This window comes from Elaeis guineensis, chromosome 2 (genome assembly GCF_000442705.2).
Source record: "Elaeis guineensis isolate ETL-2024a chromosome 2, EG11, whole genome shotgun sequence".
Classification (NCBI taxonomy): Eukaryota; Viridiplantae; Streptophyta; class Magnoliopsida; order Arecales; family Arecaceae; genus Elaeis; species Elaeis guineensis.
In genome coordinates, this window is record NC_025994.2 from 18,130,825 (window position 1) to 18,152,530 (window position 21,706).

The window sequence follows — 21,706 nt, forward strand, 5'->3', positions numbered from 1 at the left end:
AATTTATAGTCAAAGATATGATTTTTATATTATAATATAAATGCTTATTATGTCCAATAAGTTTGTTCTTATCAGGTCAGTTTCACAGTTGAAGTTGAGTGCGAGAAGGAATGTGCCACCGCATAATATATATCCGTATATGCAAGCAAGTGAAAATGGAAGCTCGCGAGAGAAAGCACATGAAGAAGGGAAAGACCATATCATACTTTCCTAAAATCTATAAACATACAAGGAAGAAACAATAAGAGAAGAATATAGGCGAAGGGATTACGGCCTTATTCACTAGCGAGAGTGATCCAAATGCTCACCAATCTTCATTTTTGGAGCTTATCACTACTACATTGATGGAGCTGCGCTAGTTAGTTAAGGACCAAGAAGATTCATCCCTCTTAGAGAGTTTTAGAACTTTTTTTATGTAATACTTATTAAATTACTGTGATGTTTTGTGTTTTTGTATCGTATGGTTGTATGACATACATTAAACATTCAATTTACTTACTCAAAATATTTCTTATATTTCATTATTTTTAGCATATTCGAGATTCTAGTATAGTTATAGATATTGAAACATCGGTGCTGCCAGATAGATCAATACGATTGGCACGAAGATGCACCTATCACGGGAAGGAGAAAGGTATACTCCCATCACTTCTTGAAGCATCAATTGATTTCTATATTGATGGAGATCACTTTGAGTAAGTTAATAAAATATTTTTTCTATATCTCATTGTTCAGCATGAGTTCTTCTGTTAATACCTACATATTTTATGTAGTGAGACTATTTGGGAGGACCAAGATACATCTAAACCTTTTTGCACATATTATGCATTGGATCAACTCCTTCATGATAGGCCACTACAGAGTGATGTATGAAAATTATGCTTACCTATTTCCCTTCCTCTATTTTTTTGGTCATAATGATTTTTTTTATTATGTACAACTCATTAATGTACACTTTCATATCATGTAGCTATTCTATATAGAGTATAGGGAGCCTGTGAAAAATGCTGCTTTGTTTTTGCATTGGGAGATATAGATGCAAAATTTATTAGAAACATGTATTTTATTTTTAACAATAGATGTTATGAGTTACTCATATTTCTCTTCTCTTTTTCTATGTAGACTACTGTGCTTCAATGCCTTTTAGGGGTGACTAATGTGACCTCTAAAATCACCAATTAGATCATAGATTCAACATAACCAAGCATACAAAAATGGATGGTTGATATCTAGTTATCGGATCTTGAGCACTATAAGTACTTTTCATCTTAATGAACACAAGATGACATTGGTACTTCTTACTTTTAAATTTGAAGAAGCAGTAGTATGACTGTTACAACTTGATGTGGAGCTTCAATGTATTAGATGATGCAAATAAATATTTATATAACATTGTTTGGCAAATATTTGTTGCTTTTATGTGTAACAACATCTATAACTAATATATTATATTTCATACCATGTTGCATAGGCAACATTCATGCATTTTGGGTTGTCTGAATGAGTAGGATACCACCTCCCTGAAGCTCAAGTTCGAGATAGTCACGACTGCTAGCAGTAGAGCTATGATACTATAGATTGCAGAGTGCATTTATTGATATTTTCAAAAATCCTCATATGAGGTAGCTTGAGTGTCAGATTTAAGTGATTTCAGCATACAGATTTTTTATCTCATGAACATACGCAGTGGAAAGGTAAGATTAAAATAATTTTACTCTTAGGCATGCTTGGATCTAATCCTAAATCACCAAAGGATCTATTAACATGCTTGAAATAAATCTATGCATTAGATCTAAAATCAAAAATCAGAAGGAAAGATCAATTACATTAATTGCTTTCCTTTGATCTTACTCGGATTGGATCTGGTGGATGTCCGAAGTTTCTGTTGGAGCCGCGAAAGTGTCCGACCTTTACTGATATCACATTGAGATGATCTGATTGAAGCACTGAAGCCACTGGAGTACTAGTACCTTGCAGGCCTCACTTCTAAATTTAGATTTGGACTTCTTCTTTTAGATCTCGAAGAAGAAGGCTGCAGCACAAACTCTTCGTGCTGAACTGATGAGATCTTCACTAGGATACCTGAAAGAGAAGAAAATCTTTTTTCTTCTCTTCTTCTCTCTCTAAATTTTCTCACTCTGATCTAATCTGAGCAGAAGGAGATGGTAGGGCATGGAGAAGAAGGAAGTTGGCATGGAGATGGAAGAAGCTGATAAGGAGCTCAAGCTAGATCTCATCTCTCGCACGCCCCACATCTCTGCCTCTTTTAATGTCACCCAAACATCATTTCAATCTATTCCAATGCCCTAACCTGATAAGGATCAATTCAAATTCAAGTTACATTTGAATTGAAGTTGATCCTTATCAGGAAGAAGTCAAACCAGAAGAGGAGGCACCAAGTTGCGCCTCCTCTCCTCATCCACATGCACCAAGAGAGAAAGGGCAACAATTTCAGCCCCTCCTCTCCTCTTGGTTGACCAAATAGGAGAGAGAATCCCAATAACCTTGGGCTTAGGTACCTAATCTGATTAGATTTTAATTTAGATTTGATTTGAATCCAATTCGAGTCTGATTCGAATCCAATTCGAAAAGGCTATCAATCCTGATTTAATCAGGATTATAATCCAAGTCAAACTTGGATAATTAAACCCAATTAGTCATAAATTAGGTCAAGCTCAATTAAATTAAATTTGATTTAAATTAATTAAGACTTGATTCATAATTCAATTAGGCCCAATTATATTGCAATACTTGTAATTAAGTCCCTGATGCTAATAATTAGCAGTTTCTACATTTGTAACTTTTACAAATTGATCCAAATCATCAATCTGATAATTTAATCATGATCCAAGCCATTGATCAGGTCAAGCTCGTTTTGTGTGTGATCCCTCAGATTCTATTCTATCTGATAGTGAGACATATCATGATTTTCATTATAGTATCATCTAAACTCCTTTCGATGGGTTGGATCAATTTCAACTCAACTCAACAAGGATCGTTGATCTAAAAATAATCTTAGTGAGTTCTCACAGTCTATCAGTGATGCCTAACAATATGTAGTGGCAATCCAGCAAAATAAAAAAAACTAAACCCTTAGGTGTAGTTATCGTGTGATCAATTTCTTCTATCGAGAGTTCCGACAGGATGCAAATCATGAAAACTCATCAAATCCTAAGCATCCGTCATATGCAAGATTTAATTAGCTTGAGTCCAATCGTAAATCTCATAAAAATTTTTTTCATTATCACGCTGCTGTGACCACAGACTTAACGACTCAGCCTCTTAGATTGCATAGGACTACTCCTCAACTACTAAGACCGATAGATCCCCTATAAATGTACTCCTACTCCTACAGCAAACCTACTATAGCCAATGAATACCACAAGATCTCGAATGGCTAGGGACCATGCTTATGTATTGTCAAACTACAGCAACCCTACTGTGAGCAGCCGAGGCACCGTAGGTCAAAAAACTACTCATATAACTACAGCATCGAGATAGTCATTGACGAGTGAGTAGACATCCAAGTGACTTCTTGTTCTTGATCATGTTCAGTACCATTATTCTCTAACAATCATCTGCACTCTCGCTCTAGTATCCCCACACTGTAGACTCAAGATCTATCTATTCAAAGAGAAGCGATCCGTACATCGATCTTGATAGATCAATCACCATCTTCATAATGATTCAACAATCAAAAGTAATTCGAGAGTTAATCTATAACGACATATGTCTCAAATTTTCAACTCCTTGAATGATTCTAGGACACATTACTCTAGAATAGAAATAATTATTCATATTATTAATTTTAATAAATCAAGTATAAAAATATGTTCTGAAATTAATATAATGTATCAGCCAACAATTAGCTTTTCAGATCATACATCCAACATTGAGACCACTGCGTGATGATTTTAAGGATGCCTCATCATATAAGAGTTGGGTTGTGAGAAATATTTTGTTTAATGGGTACTCTGCTATATATAAAAAATTTTGATCTTGATATGAGAAAAAGATGTCAAGTACAAAAGATTAAAACAAGATGGTTGTGTAAATAATCTTGATAGTTTATATCAATTGTAAATTTTGATCTTGTACTGATATGATGCATATATTATTTTTAATACCATCCAAAATTTTTCTACAATGTGGCTTGTTCGAATGTACAGCAGATTAATATTATATTCACTGTGTATGTGGAATATAATTATGTTGGTGCCGGTGGTGCCGAAGGCATCATCCTTTTGAGATGAAACTTTAGCTTCTACCTATTTAAGTTTATTCTGTATTCGCAAGCACCTTCTTTTAATGCATCAGCGTTCCTTTCTAGCTAGTTAAAATGCTTCAAAATAGCTCTCTCATCAGCCTATGCAACATTAAAGAAGCAATTGATATCATATAAGCAAAATAATACTGATATCATATAAGCAATTGATATCATATATTGATTCGACAGTTTCAGGTGATATTTCATCTACTTAGTTTACCTTTTTTGATCCTATAATGGATGCTTAAATCACAGACATTTGATTTCAATGTTGAGAAGCTAAATTTATCTTGTATATTTTTCTGCAATAATTTCTTTCAAGTTTAGTCATTTATTTTAATTTTCAATAAGTAGTTATAACAGCATAAGCTAAACTGCTTGTTCAGTAAGTAATTCTGATTCATATATACTGACTGTTTGCCTAAACTGAATAGAATGGAGGAAAAGGCTTCATGTAGTGGACCTCAGCTAGTTTGTGATTGAGGCTTAGTTGAGTTATACATAGTCACTGACTGAGTTGACTGCCAGCATGTTGTTTTGTTTAGAAGTTTGGAAGTGCAAACTTTGATGCTGTCTAGGTGACATAGGATTTTATCTACATGGTTTTTACTTACATGTGTTTTATTTTCAATTTGATCTTCTGAATCATATTTGATTGTTAGAATAACAGATTTGTAAATGATGCCTTCTCTTATTTTCTACAAAAGATCAGAAGTAGAGAAGTAAACTAGGTATGTTTGACCACAAAACAAGATATTCTAGTGATTGTGCATTCTTATGTCACTCTAGATATTTAGCCATGATACTTCAACTGCATGCCGCGATACTTCAACTATGTGCCATGATACTTCAACTACTGTCACGAAACTTCGGCTACATACCATGATACTTCGACTGTGTGCTACGATATTTCAATTGCATGCCATGATACTTCAAATGCATGCCATGATACAAGTTTAGCCATATAGCATGAAAAATTAGATCCCTGATAAAATATTTTTCAGTGAAACAAAATATTTTTCCATGTATTCCCTTATTCTTCTTTTATCCTCTTGCAAAATTAGATACTTGGATGCACTTCTCAACATCCATCTTAATGCAATGCTAATTTCAATGCCCATATCTTAGCACATCAAAAAATTTTTTTAATATTGATGAAAATTCAATTAACATATCTTTGCTCATAATCTGCTCGATAATATATGTTAAATGATGATCTCATTCATGAGTGGATAAAAAATGATTCAAATCTATAAGATAGATTAAACAATTATGATGGTGATGACCCTCATTTATTTAATAATGTTTATTTAATGACGACTAGTTGAGCAAAAACACCATCATTCTCATTTTTTGAAATATACAAGAGGAGGCTCCCCACATGGCCAATAAAAGGTTAGATATAAGAACAAATATAAGCAAGAGAAAAAGAAATAGAAAAAAATAGTACCGTGATACTTCAACTATATGCCATGATACTTCAACTGCATGCCATGATACAAGTTTAGTTGTGTGCAATGGTAATTTAACTATGTACCATATAAATTTAACTATATACAATGATAATTTAACTATATACTATATTTATTTAACCATGTATAGTGATAAATTAACTATATACCAGTTAATTTAACTATGCAATGGCAAATTAACTGTATGTAGTGACAAATTAACTGTGTACCATATTAATTTAATTATATACAATGACAAATTAACTATATATTATATTAATTTAATTTTATGTAGTAGTAATTTAACTATGTATCATATATAGATAACTGTGTAAAGTAGTAAATTAACTGTATACCATATTTAGTAATTATGTACCATATTAACTTAACTATATGCTATGGTAATTTAAATGCATGCCATGAAATGTCAACTATGGACCATGATCTTGGTTTCAGTTTTGAAAATGTAAGTGCGTAAGTTTCAGCGATACTTTAATTACGTGCCATAATACGTCAATTGTGTCTCACGATCTTGATTTTAATTTTCAAAATATAAGTAGGTTTCAATGATACTTCAACTGCATGGCATGATACATCAACTACATGACATGATATATATACTTCAACCATGTATCATATTTATTTAATTGTATATAGTGGCAAATTAAGTATATACTATATTAACTTAACTGTATACAATGATAATTTAGTTATATACCATATTAATTTAACCATGTACAGTGACAATGTAGTCGTGTACCATGTATATATAACTATATACAATAGCAAATTAAGTATATACTATATTAATTTAATTGTGTGTGGTGGCAATTTAATTATGTACTATATATATATAACTATGTATAATAGCAAATTAATTGTATATCATATTTAGTTAACTATGTAATATGTTAATTTAGCTGTGTGCCATGATAATTTAACTATGTACCATATATATATAACTGTATATAATAATAAATTAACTATGTACCATATTTATTTAATACAGTGATAAATTAACTATATACCATATTAATTTTACTATGTATAATAATAATTTAACTGTGTACTATATTAATTTAATTGTGCCTAGTGGTAAATTAACTATGTACAATGATAATTTTATCATGTACAATATATATATATATATAACTATATACAATAGCAAATTAATAATATACTATATTTATTTAACTGTATACAATAATAATTCAAATGTATACCATATTAATTTAATTATACACAGTGATAATTTAATTGTGTATCATATTTATTTAATTATATATAGTGATAATTTAATTATATATCATATTTATTTAACTATGTATAATAGCTAATTTAACTGAGTAACATGCAAATCAATCCAATGTAAGCCTACAATCCAACATCGAGCACGAGAAGACATCGTAAGAAAACTATGAAGCTCCAAAAAGAGTTCAGACCCAAATCATACCCTGAGATATTAGAGCATGCCAATAGATAGCATTAATATTAATAGTATATCAAATTCAATAGTTTCATTAATCTGGATTCTTCTGCTGTCGTTGTTTGATTCAGAATTTAGTAAGATAAAATACAAAATTTAGAATAAGAACAAAGAATATAAGTTCAAGTGAAAAGCAATTGAATAATTGAAAAAGATAGATATTTTTAGATTTTACATGTTCATAACAAATTGCACTTTCGTAACATCCAGCCATTCTACTTCTTACAAAATAACTACAATCCTAAATGTTACTCAATAGCCTTATTACAAGTCCTTCTATTGTGTCCTTCATTCCCACATCGCTTATATTTCATATTTCTCGACAAATCCATCTATGAAGCACTTCTCTTCTTCTTAGGTTTGCTAGGATGAGTCTTCATGACAGGCGGTAAAATATGTATCTCATCTGAGGTACTTTGGGTCACCTCAATATCAGAAATTAGATTGATAAATTCTATATATACTATTCTATATATTTTAGTCTGAAAATAATTATCAATAAAGTAATATAATGATCTACCGGCCTTCTCAATGCATGTACATGCATGCTTAAATGGCATTCGAAAGATTTGCCATTCACCATAAGAGCAAGTGCATTCTTGTAGGTTAACCTTACATGAATACTTTGTGTCTTTTACGTCATAAATCATGATGTTTGATGTAAAGATGGATAACATCCGACTCTCTTCTACATTTCTTTGTAACACTCTTTTAGGATCGAGGCAAAGATGGGTTTAGATGCTGTAACCTCGAGTACATCTATCATGCATCAATTGCATAATTTGGAGTCTTATATGATTAACCATCTAAGAAATAGGAAGATATCGAGCCTCCAAGATCTAACTATTAAAATACTCAGCCATATTAGATGTTATGATATCCCAACGTAGGTCAAAAAAGATTAAATTTGCCCAATACTCCGACTTTGCATGCATTATAAAGTTGCACTTGAGACTTCTGCTATAAATTTGCTCATTAATTTTTGAAAAATATTCAACCTTGGAGTATATAAAGTAATATTTAATAAATCAATTAATCTCTTCTTTTCAACTGCACGATAGTGGTAAGCACCTGCATGTAAAACAATGAAAGGATAACGTATACAACACTTATATATTAATATACCTAAGTATTTTAAAGATGCAACTTAAAAATTCAGAAAAAGATGCTGCACACCTGATTTTTAAAATTATCTTTAACACGACGGTTGCAGTAGGAGTGGTAGTTCTCCGTAAAGTATTTCGGCACTGCTTTCATAAGCCCATGATATCTATCATAATTATGAATTATTGTCTATGATAGTTGACACAAGACTCTAAGGCTCCTTTAAAAATCTAACAAAATTAGTCTCAATTGTCATCATTTTCTATATCAATAACAACATATTATAGAGAGCATATCATCATTTGTATCTTTGCCTACAGTACCAAGTAAACTCCTCCATCCTTATGCTTAATAAATGTTGCATCCATGAAAATTAGAGATCTACAATCTTTTATGAAACCATTGATTGAGACTTTAAATGAAATGAATAGATGTTTGAATTGATCTTCGAGGGTTTCATACCCCACTATGCTACTTGGGATTGGTCTCAAGAATGGCATCATGATGCCATCATATTCGTTCATAAGATAGTGACCTCTAACTATAGAGCTCCTTGCTAGCAACATCTTTCCCACGCTAAGCTTGATGATATGGTAATTTCACATCAAATTTATGATGAATATCTTTTACAATATCACTTGGCCTATACAAAGGCATATCTTGAATTTTTTTTCTTCACAATATTTGAAACCCAATGCTTCAAAGCCTTAGGATGAGATTGAACTTACAACCTTACTCAGCATATATATTCATTGTTCATTAATTTAATTACAAATCTATCTTGATTCCCAAGGCGAGAAGCATGAATGCACCATCCACATCCTTTATATGCATAATCAATGATCATACGCTGATGATCATTCTTCACAAATATAAAATCTCACTACAATAAAATAGAATTTTTGTGATATAATTATTTGCTACGAAAATATTTTCATTACAAATACATGTATTCACAAAGAAATAATATTTCCATCATAAATAATATATTATTTATGATGCAAACTATTTTTCATCACAAATAATTGATTATTTCTGATGAAAAATTATTTTTATTATAAATATTTAATTATGATGAATAATTTTTATCACACATAATTGATAAAAAATCTAAAATTTTTAAAAAATAAATGATAGATTATTTATGATAAAAAATTTTTATCAAAAATAATTGAACATCAATGATGAAAAATATATTTATGTCATAAATAAGTATATATTTGTGACATAAAATTTTTATCACAAATAATTGATAAAAAATCAAAAATAAAAAAAATAAATGATAGATTATTTGCGATAAAAATTTGTCATCATAAATCAAGAAGTATTTATGATGAAAATATATTTTTCATCCTAAATAATTATATATTTATGATTAAAATTTTTATTATAAATAATCGATGAAAAATTAAAAATTTAAAAAAAATGATAGATTGTTAATGATAAAAAATATATTTTTATCATAAATAATTATATATTTACAACATAAACCTACTTTTCATCATAAATAATTGATAAAAAATCAAAAATTTTAAAAAAATAAATGATAAATTATTTATGATAAAAATTTTTCATAAAAAATAATTAAATATTTTTGACCTACAATATATTTACATCATAAATAATTATATATTTATGATGTATAATTTTCATCACAAAGAATTGATGAAACATCAAAAATTTTAAAAAAATAAATGATAGATTATTTACGATAATTTTTTTTTGTTACAAATAATAAATATTTATGATAGAAATATATTTTTCATCATAAATATTAAATTATTTTTGATAAAATATTTCTATCATAAATAAATAATAAAAAATCAAAAAATTTTAAAAAATAAATAGCAGACTATTTGCGATGAAATAAGTTTCTATCATAAATAATTGTATATTTGTGATGTACAACCTCCTTTCGTTGCAAATAATAGATGAAAAATCAAAAAAAAATTTAAAAAAATGGCATATTATTTGTGATGCAAATATTTTATTGAAAATAATTGAATATTTATGACCAAAAATAGATCTGCATTGTAAATAATTATATATTTATGACATACAATTTTTGTCACAAATAATCAACAAAAAATCAAAAATTTAAAAAAATGAAAACAGATTATTTGCAATGACAAATATGTTTCCAACGTAAATAATTATATATTTGCAACGTAAACCTACTTTTCATCACAAATAATCGATGAAAAATCAAAAATTTTCAAAAATAAATGATAGATTATTTGCGACATAATTTTTTTTCTGTCAATTTTTGCCCTGCTTCTCTTTCTCAGTCAATTTTTTTTCTCTATTGACTAACATTCTCTTCAACCAGCCACAAAGCCCAGATTTTCAACTCTCCAAACTTCTTCTACTCATCCCGTTCATCTCCTATCCTTCTCTTTTTGTACTAACTCCCAAATGTTAAGAATTTTTAGACCGTCAAACTTACTGGAAAAGAAAAAAATACCAATTTGAGTGCGTCAATAGCTGAGCTGAGGGGGATGAATCGTTGATGGATGCTACATTTCCATCGCTAATACCCAATTATTTGCGATGAAAAGTTTTAGATTGATTTAATCGGATTGATTCGGATTGGGTCATGGGTCAACCCAGTTCATTTTCACCTCGAGGATCGTGACCATCGAATAGCATGCATCTCGCATTGCATCGAACGACATGCATATCGCTTTGCATCGACCGGCTCGAAAACTATTGAAATTTTTTTACTCTCTGCATCACATCAGAGTTTTCATCGTCCCCATTAATAATCATAATATAGGTGGCATGCAACTAAGCCTATCCATCGCATGCCATGCGAGCCCATACGCATGCAAAGCATCGAACGACATGCACACATTCCATGCATTAAACAAAAATTTATTTACGATGAAAAATTTATTTTTGGATAAAATTTATTTTAGAGAAAAATAATTTTTGAGAATTCTTAGCAATGAAAACTTTTGAAAAAAAAATTGAAAATTTTTGAAAAAGTTTTTGAAAATTTTTGGAAAAAGGTTTTTGAAAATTTTTGAAAAAAATTTTTTGGGAATTTTTAGAGGGAATTTTTTTTTTATCGAGAATTATTAGCGATGGAAACATATTTTGCATTGCTAATAAAATAATTAGCGACGGAGATTTGTATTTTCATCATAATTTATTTTTTTATGAAAATTTTTTTGGTTAAATTTGTTTAGGCAAAAAATTTTTAGAGGAAAATTTTTTTTTTTACAAAAATTATTAGTGATGGAAAATAGAGGTACATTGCTAATAAAATTATTAGCGATGTAAATTTATATTTTCATCATAAATTATTTTTTTTAAATTTTTTTGGTTAAATTATTTTAGAGTGAAAAATTTTTAGAAGAAAAAAAATATTTTTTGGCCAAAATTATTAGCGATGAAAAAAATTATTGCATCGCTAATAACACTTATTAGCGATGGAAATTCTTATGTTCGTTGCAAATTATTTTTTAAAAAATTTTTTGGTTAATTATTTTTAGAAGGAAGAAAATTTTGTGGGAATTATTAGTGATAGAAACAGAATATGTATTGCTAATAATTATTTTTAGTGATGAAAATAATTTTGTGTCGCTAAAAATTTATTAAAGATCCCCCTCAGGCCACTTCAGTCTACCTCTCTTAGTTCCCGTGAAACCCTCTCCCTCCCACGAAACCCACTCCCCCCTCCCAAACTTCCATCGGTCGGTGAGCGAGCCCCTCCTCTCGGGCTTCCTCTCTGTCGGCACCACTGCCACTGCCACCGCTGCCGCCATCGCCATCGACGACTTTCAAAGGTGAACCCTTTTTTGTTGGCTCCATGGGAAAGGGAGGAGCGGGGGGATGGGTGCCTAGGCGGGGAGGAAGGAGAGGGAGGGGGGCTATTTGGCGGGGTTGGGGGTGGTGGTGACAGGCACGGACCAAAGGGGTGGGGTGGAGGGATGTCATGTGGGGTGGGGGGGTGCGAGCAGAGCGGGCTCGACACCCTATGCGAGCAGGGTGGGGCGGAGGGGCGCCGCATGGGGTAGGGGGCAGTGTTGACGGACTGGGGGATGGAGGATGGGGGACTAGGAGCCAACAGTTGGGGCATGGAGGATGGGGAGTAGGGGGAGGGGGGGTGTTCCTGCGAACAGCCTGTGGGTGGTCGGAGGTTGGAGGATGGGGTGGTTGTGTTCCCGCAGACGGCTACCAGGGCTCAGGGGGGAGGGTAGGTGGGCTAGTCGCTTGGAGGTGGGCCAGTGCAGGGGGTGGCATGGATGGCCGGAGGGTCAGGGATGGTGCCGGAGACGTGACGGCCAGCGGGCTAGGGGTGGACAGTTGGGGGGCCGGGGGCAGAGCGGTCGGGGTTTTAGGGAGGGGTTGTGGCGTGCGGGAGAAGAAAGAGAAAAAAATAAAAAAAATATTTTTAAAAAAATTAATAATTTATTAATAATAATAATAAGTATTAAAAAATAATAATGATAAATAAAGTAAAATAAAATATTTAAAAATATTTGAAAATCAATTATTTTTGTAATAAAAATAATTAAGATTTTAAAATAATGATAAAATATTATTTTTATAAAAAATATTTTTAAAAAATATGGGGGGGTACTGACAGAAGGCGTCAGTCCACGGGTTGAATGGGCTGGGCTGGCCCAGCCCATGGGCCAAATGGGTTGGCCCTTGGGCCCTGATAATAATTTAGGGCCAAATGGGCACCACGGGGGGTGGAAGGAGACCCTTTAATGGGTTTCGGATTTTGAATTTCAATTAAAAATCTAAATTTGATTTGCTTCATTAGGTTATGTGGCATTTTTACATTTTAGACCCTATAAATTGTAATATTTGATCTTAGTCCTCAATTATTTATAGTTTAATCCCTGCTGTGGAATTTATTGCATAAATTTTTTATGTTACTATTTAGTCCTTGTTGTTTAATGCACATTACTTTTGCTTGTTATAACTTAATATTTTTGCTTGTTTAGTCCCTATGTTTTATTATAATTATGATTTAATGTTTTACTAAAATTAGCCAAATCCTCCAATGAATTTTTAATGCATATGAACAGTTGTTATTGATAAATTTATATTTTATAATTATTTATTAATTTAACTAATTAATTAGATATTTATTTTTATAAAATTTGTATTGCATAGAACTATAGATCCATCTTTTCATTAATGTTTCATTAATGTACCATGCTATGGCGTCCATACATTTATATATTTTTGTATGGGTGAGAGAATTATATACTTTGGTCAATAAATTATCCAATTTAGATAGTTTAAAAAATTATAATTAATTTTATAAGTAATTATAGTAATCAAATGATATATTGAAGATTTGAAAAAAAATTTGGATAGTATTTTTCTTTAGTTCTCCTTACATATCTCCAGCAGTATGGGGAGAACTAAGGAGAAATACTACTAAAATTTCTTTTAGCCTCTATTGCATATCGTTTGATTACTGTAATTGATCTATAAAATTAATATTATTTATAAATAGAATAGGATCTAACTTTATGGTAATAGGATGCATTTATTATGTAAGTTGTTGGGTATAAAATACCCTCAGCTGAAGTTCTCAGCGGGATTGACCCTTGCGGGCTCCGTCCCCGACTTCAACTGCAGGAGGACTCCGTCCGGACTCTTACGGGAGCCGGGCTCCGTCACCAACTTCAACTGCAGGAAGACTCTGCCCAGACTCCCACGGGAGCCGGGCTCCGTCACCAACTTCAACTGCAGGAAGACTCCGCCCGGACTCCTACGGGAGCCGGGCTCCGTCACCGACTTCAACTGCAGGAAGACTCCGCCCGGACTCCTACAGGAGCCGGGCTCCGTCACCGACTTCAACTGCAGGAAGACTCCTCCCGGACTCTTACGGGAGCCGGGCTCCGTCACCAACTTCAACTGCGGGTAAGCTCCGTCCGGACTCCTACGGGAACCGGACTTCGCACCCGACTTCAACTGCAGGAAGACTACACCCGGACTCTTACGGGAGCCGGGCTCCGTCACCAACTTCAACTGCATGAAGACTCCGCCCGAACTCCTATGGGAGCCGGACTCCGTCACCGACTTCAACTGCAGGAAGACTCCGCCCGGACTCCTACGGGAGCCAGGCTCCGTCACCGACTTCAACTGTAGGAAGACTCCGCCCGGACTCCTACGGGAGCCGGGCTCCGTCACCAACTTCAACTGCTGGTAAGCTCCGTCCGGACTCCTACGGGAACCGGACTTCGCACTCGACTTCAACTGCAAGAAGACTCCGCCCGGACTCCTACGGGAGCCAGGCTCCGTCACCAACTTCCACTACTGGTAAGCTCCGTCCGGACTCCTACGGGAGCCGGACTTCGCACCTGACTTTAACTGCAGGAAGACTTCGTCCGGACTCCTACGGGAGCCGGGCTCCGTCACCAACTTCAACTGCAGGAAGACTCCGCCTGGACACTTACGGGAGCTGGGCTCCGTCACCAAATTCAACTGCAGGAAGACTCCGCCCGGACTCCTACGGGAGCTGGGCTCCGTCACCAACTTCAACTGCAGGAAGACTCCGCCCAGACTCCTACGGGAGCCGGGCTCCGTCACCAACTTTGACTGCAAGAAGACTCCGCCCGGACTCCTACGAGAGCCGGGCTCCGTCACCGACTTCAACTGTAAGAAGACTCCGTCCGGACTCCTATGGGAGCCGGGCTCCATCACCAACTTTCACTGCTGGTAAGCTCCGTCCGGACTCCAACGGAAGCCGGACTTCGCACCTGACTTTAACTACAGGAAGACTCCGCCCGGACTTCAACGAGAGCCGGGCTCCATCACCAACTTCAACTGCAGGAAGACTCCGCCCGGACTCTTACGGGAGCCGGGCTCCGTCACCAACTTCAACTGCAGGAAGACTCCGCCCGGACTCCTACGGGAGCCGGGCTCCGTCACCAACTTCAACCGTAGGAAGACTCCGCCCGGACTCCTACGGGAGTCGGGCTCCATCACCAACTTCAACTGCTGGTAAGCTCCGTCCGGACTCCTATGGGAGCCGGACTTCGCACCTGACTTTAACTGCAGGAAGACTCCGCCCGAACTCCTACGGGAGTCGGGCTCCGTCACCAACTTAAACTGCAGAAAGACTCCGCCCGGACTCTTACGGGAGTCGGGCTCCGTCACCAACTTCAACTGTAGGAAGACTCCGCCTGGACTCCTACGGGAGCCGGGCTCCGTCACCAACTTCAACTGCAGGAAGACTCTGCCCGGACTCCTACGGGAGCCGGGCTCCGTCGCCAACTTCAACTACTGGTAAGCTCCGTCCGGACTCTTACGGGAGCCGGACTTCGCACCTGACTTTAACTGCAGGAAGACTCTGCCCGGACTCCTACGGGAGCCGTGCTCCGACACCAACTTCAACTGCAGGAAGACTCCGTCCGGACTCTTACGGGAGCCGGGCTCCGTCACCAACTTCAACTGCAGGAAGACTCCGTCCGGACTCCTACGGGAGCCGGGCTCCATCGCCAACTTCAACTGCTGGTAAGCTCCGTTCGGACTCCTACGGGAGCCGGACTTCGCACCTGACTTTAACTGCAGGAAGATTCCGTTCGGACTCCTACGGCAGTCAGGCTCTGTCACCAACTTCAACTGCAGGAAGACTCCGCCCGGACTCCTACGGGAGTCGGGCTTCGTCACCAGCTTCAACTGCTGGTAAGCTCTGTCCGGACTCCTACGGGAGCCGAACTTCGCACCTAACTTTAACTGCAGGAAGACTCCGCCCGGACTCCTATGAAAACCGAGCTCCGTCACCAACTTCGACTGCAGGAAGACTCCGCCCAGACTCCTACGGGAGCCGGGCTCCGTCACCGACTTCAACTGCAGGAAGACTCCACCCGGACTCCTACGGGAGCCGGGGTCCGTCACCAACTTCAACTACTGGTAAGCTCCGTCCGGACTCCTACGGGAACCGGACTTCGCACCCGACTTCAACTGCAGGAAGACTCTGCCCGGACTCCTACGGGAGCCGGGCTCTGTCACCAACTTTCACTGTTGGTAAGCTCCGTCCGGACTCCTACGGGAGCCAGACTTCGCACCTGACTTTAACTGCAGGAAGACTCCGCCCGGACTCCTACGGGAATCGGGCTCCGTCACCAACTTCAACTACAGGAAGACTCCGCCCGGACTCCTACGGGAGCCGGGCTCTGTCACCAACTTCAACTGCAGGAAGACTCCGTCCGGACTCCTACGAGAGCCGGGCTCCATCCTCAACTCCAACGGCTGCAGGCAGACTTCGCCCGGACTCCTGCGGGAGCCGGGCCTCGTCCTCGATTTCAACTGCCGGTGAGCTCCGCCCAGACCCCTACGGGAGCCGGACTCAACCCCCGGCTGTGACTGAAGGAAGGCTCCATCGAACTCCTGTGAAAGCTGGACTCCGAGCTCCTCTTGGACGGATGGCTAACTATCTCTCCCCGCCAGACACCCCAGCTGGACTTCAGCCGGCAGACCTTCTTCTTCGCCCCCTGGCGCGCTGCAGTAACTGCCACGATTCTGCTCCATTCCCTGCGGCAGATTCCACGCGGCTCCATCACTCCACGATCCTGCTCCACCTCCTGCAACAGATTTCGCGCGGCTCCATCACTCCTTGGCAGGCCGTAATAATGGCCACGGTCCTGCTTCACTTCTTGCGACGGATACTGCGTGATTCTTCTATCCTCTGGCAAGTCGCGACAACGGACGTCGCTCCGCTTCTCATAGCAGACTCCACGTGGCACGCCCCGGTGATAGCCACGGGTCCACCCCACTACTCTCCGAAACAAACTTTTCCTGACTATGGACGGCCCACTGCCAGACGGTTACAGGCATCACCATCAGTTTGTTGCCCCCTCCACCTATAAAAGGGGGAACCCCAGATACGTTATTCTATAAGCTCTCATTTTTACCTAGAAACTCTGCTAAAATTTTCATTCGAGCACTCCATTCTTGTTGAGGCAGAGAACTGACTTATGCGTCGGAGGGTCTTGCCGGAGCAACCCCACCTCCAGTTTAGACTTCTTTTGTAGGTCCCGACGGCGACCGCGACTCCCTCGACTCCAGCTTCTCCGATGCAAGCGGATTTTTGCACCAACAGGATTGGCGCTAGAGGAAGGGGCTGTGTCTTCACAGTATCCTTGTTCTTAAAGGAGCGCTCAACGGGATCGCCCCCGGGCATTTCTTCCAACGTCCCCTCCTCCTTTCTCCACTTGGTCCTTGCTCGATGCCTCCCCGCAAGGTGTCCATGCGACGGTCCACGGCCTCCACGGCCAGATCTCAGGCTCCGGCCTCACCTCCTGTTTCCAAACCTCCTCCTCCTCCGGCGACGGCAGTCGGTGCGGAGCAGTTTGATCTGCTAGCGTAGCAGGTCAGAGGCCTCACTGAAGCTGTGCAGGCTATGCAGCAGCAGCAGCAGTCACAGGCATCGGTGCATTTGGAAAGGGTATCGCCGGAACACCAGAATCCGACGGCGGGGCGGGCCACTTGGGCCAGCCGCCCCGTCTTTCATGGAAAAACGAACCCGAGGGTGGAGAGCCCTCAATCGGATCACGACTCCACTCCTGGAAGATCCCTGCCCCCATTCTGCCAGAGGACCCTCGAGACTCGAAGTCGAGAGGATTTCCAAGACCGGAGACTCCAAGAGATGAACCGGTGGATCGAAGAACTCCGCCATGCTCCCCCCGCTTATGGTGAGGATATTTGCACTGACCCTCTCTTTTCTCAAATGATCATGCAGGAACCGATCCCGCCAAACTTCAAGCTCCCCCAGTTCAAAAGCTACGACGGGACTTCGGACCCGATTGATCATCTGGAAGCCTTCCGGACGATGATGCTGCTTCATGGCGCTTCCGATGCCATTCTATGCCGAGCCTTCCCATCCACCTTGAAGGGAGCGGCGAGAAACTGGTACTCGGCCCTGAAGTCGGGTACCATCTTTTCCTTCGATCAGATGAGCCACCAATTCGTGGCCCATTTTGTCAGCAGCCGGCACCCCCGGAAGGGTTCAGAGTCCCTCATCAATATCAAGCAGAGGGAAGGGGAGTCCATTCGGGCCTACATCAACCGTTTCAATGTCGCGGTGTTGGAGGTCCAAAACTTGGACCAATCAGTCGCAATGGCTGCTCTGAAGGGCGGCCTTCAGAAGAATGACCTTTTGTTCTCCCTGGAGAAGAAGTACCCCAAGGATTTTACTGATTTGTTGGCTCGGGCTGAAGGGTACACTCGAGCGAAAGAAGCCTTCAAAATGAAGGATGAGGAGACCGCGAGAGAGCGGCAGGCGGGAGACTCGAGTAAGCCCGCTGTCGAAAAAAGGCCGAGAGAAGCTCGGCCGCGTTCTTGATCTCCTCCTGGGCACAAGCGTGCCCATACTCCACCCCGGGTACGCAGGCAGAGGAGTCCAAATCGCGGGGTTTGGCGGGGTTCTCCATCGGGAAAGTTTCGCAACTATGCCCCCCTCAATGCCTCGAAGACCCAGGTACCGATGGAGGTCAGGGAGCAGCTCCCTAGGCCAGAGAGGATGCGCACACACCTCGGGAAGTGCAACCCCAATAAGTTCTGTCTCTACCACCGCGACTACGGCCACGACACGGAGAAATGCATCCAGCTCCGAGATGAGATCGAGGAGCTCATCCGACGAGGTCGACTCGACAGGTTCATCCGACGCCGGCCTGAGGATAGAGAAGATCGGCCAAGGACCCTGCCGCAACCTGAACCGCCAAGGAGGGAGGAGCAGTCCGGAGATCGGCCTCCAATCGGGACCATCGACTCCATCGTCGGAGGGCCTCAAGGAGGAGCAGACCTTCCGCAACCATGGAACTCGGGAAACCTGTAAATGTATCGCTTACAATTTCGTCTTGAATCTAAATTCCTTTCAATTTGGCATGCTCCTCCCATTTGGCATGGATTTGTCACGACTGGGTATAACCCCTTCAAATAATTAAAACAAAGTTATGTTAGGAACGAGAGGAGAACCTCATCCTAACATGACTAAAATGAAAGTTCGATTATCTTGAGATCGGATGGGGGGAGAGGCCTTACAACGCCCTAATGCGCCCCCACAGCCATATCGGGAATAGGAGGAGAACCTCGTCCTGGTATGAGCAAAGTCAAAGGCCCGGTTCTTTTAGACCGGATGGGGGGAGAGGCCTTACAACGCCCTAATGTGCCCCCACAGCCATGTCAGGAATAGGAGGAGAACCTCGTCCTGATATGAGCAAAGTCAAAGGCCCGGTTCTTTTAGACCGGATGGGGGGAGAGGCCTTACAACACCCTAATGTGCCCCCACAGCCATGTTAGGAACAGGAGGAGAACCTCGTCCTGACATGAGCAAAGTCAAAGGCCCGGTTCTTTTAGACCGAATGGGGGAGAGAGGTCTTACAACGCCCTAATGTGCCCCCACAGCCGTGTCAGAAATAGGAGGAGAACCTCGTCCTGACATGAGCAAAGTCGAAGGTCCGATTCTTTTAGACTGGATGGAGGGAGAGACCCTTGCAATGGCCCTTATATGCCCCCACGGCCCCGTTGGGAACAGGAGGAGAACCTCGTCCTGACGGTGATGAAATCCGACCGCCCGACAAGATCGGATGAAGGAGAAAGACCCCTCAGCGGCACCTTCACACTCCTACGCAACCCCGCAAAAAGCGAGGGGAGGGCCCTCACTTTGAAAAGAGGAGAGAAATTGAAGAAGAAGAGCGACGAGCTACGTCGAAAACAGGTGAAGGATAAACCACACCAAAGACCTAAGGAACCTCATCCCAACAAAGACGGGAAGTTCCTACAAAACACCCCCGGCCTCTAAGGAGGCTCTCGACACAGGTCAAGAAGACAGCGACGTCTCTGAAGTAATGCGGAGTTCGGACCACCAAGCTCGAGCCTGCGGCCATGAACGATGAGAAAGGCAAACCAGTGTATCGATGACTGGGCACCTCCCAACGACGTCAACGTCGGACAAGTCGAACGATAAGAGAAGTTCGACGGACGATAATTTAATACAATATGCAGACGAAGTAACACAAAATCTTCTTTTCATTCCATTTGCGAAATATACACCACAAAGCCCAGAAGGCCAAAGGAAGAAAAGCAAAACGACAAAAGCGGGACAAAACAATAAAAAGAAAAATGTATACATGAAAAGACAGAAGGACAAAAAGAGCCCTAGGGAAGCTCTGCTCCTTCCGACCTAGAATTATCTGCTCCACCCCTCATCCAGGACTGCCTTAGATTCTCAATTTCTTCTTCTAGCTCTCTCCTTTTCAGCAGCGCATCCTGGAGCACCCGACGAAGTCGCTGGCTCTCGGTCTCCGCCTCTCGACGCCTCTTTCTCAGGACCTCAGATTCTGCCTCCACGTCCGTGACGGCCTGCTGCTCGTATGCCAGCTGGATCTTCAATTGCTGTAGCTCAGTCATCCTTTCTTCAAGGGCGGCAGAAAGCCCTTCGACGGTTCCTCTCAGGGACTGGAGTTCATTGGAATCCCGGGCAGAAGTCAGCTGAGCCCTGTTAGCCAGCTACCTCTGAAGACGGGTGACTTCGTCGGTCGCCACCCTGAGTCTCCCTTTATATTCCTCTATCTGCCTGTGCCAACCGGCCCGATGCACGTCGTAGCTCACCTCGGCGTCCTGAAGCTGCTGCTGAAGGTCGGAGACCTTCTTCGACCACTCCCATCACCGTCGGCCCGAGCCAAGAGCCGGGATGAACTTCCTCCCAGCTGGCTGATTTTCTCCATCGCAGCCGACAGTTCCACCCTGAGAGCGCTAATCTTGGCAGCTTGAGCCCAAATTCGGCCGCTGGCGCTCTTCTTGCATTCCTCAAGCTCTTTCGCGAAGTCCACCTTCCTCCGGCTATACTCCATGATCCCCTTCACATGGAGATTCCGAAAGCAGGTGGCCTCCACGGTGGCTTCAGAGTGACCCTCTCTGAATCTGCGAAGCTCGCCTTCCATCTTCTTTGACTTTTTTGTCAAGTGAAGGACTTCCTTCTTCAGCTGCTGGATCGTCGACTTCAGCAGAATCCTCAGGGGCAGGGGAAGTGCTTCAGCAGGGCACTGCCATCAGAAGGCAAAAACGTCAAGACACGCCTCATCGCAGAAAGAAAAGCAGAGAGAAGAAAGGAAGGAGGGAGAGGCCACCCACGATAAAAAATTCAACTTTATTGATTGGATGATTCTTGAAGACAAAAAGGAAAAGAAAAATTACGGTAAAATAAAAATACAAGGTCGGAGGTATCAGACCTCAGGGGCAGGAGTTGGAGAGCTTGGCGTTCCTGGAAGGGGGGCTGCGGCAGTAGTGGTAGCAGGAGAGGGACCGGCCTCATCTTCAGACTCCTCACCCAGGAAGCTGAGGTCGAGCTCCGAAAATTTCCTGGCCACCTTCTCCGGGCAGAGCTCGAACCCCTTGATGAACGCCTCCTGGCCGAATTGGACA

The 21,706-nt window shown here is 40.4% G+C and overlaps 1 pseudogene; it reads right to left on the reverse strand.

The window, feature by feature from the left end:
* Positions 1–7,452: 7,452 nt before the first annotated feature.
* On the reverse strand, positions 7,453–12,084 carry LOC140855229 (uncharacterized; annotated as a pseudogene).
* Positions 12,085–21,706: the final 9,622 nt, after the last annotated feature.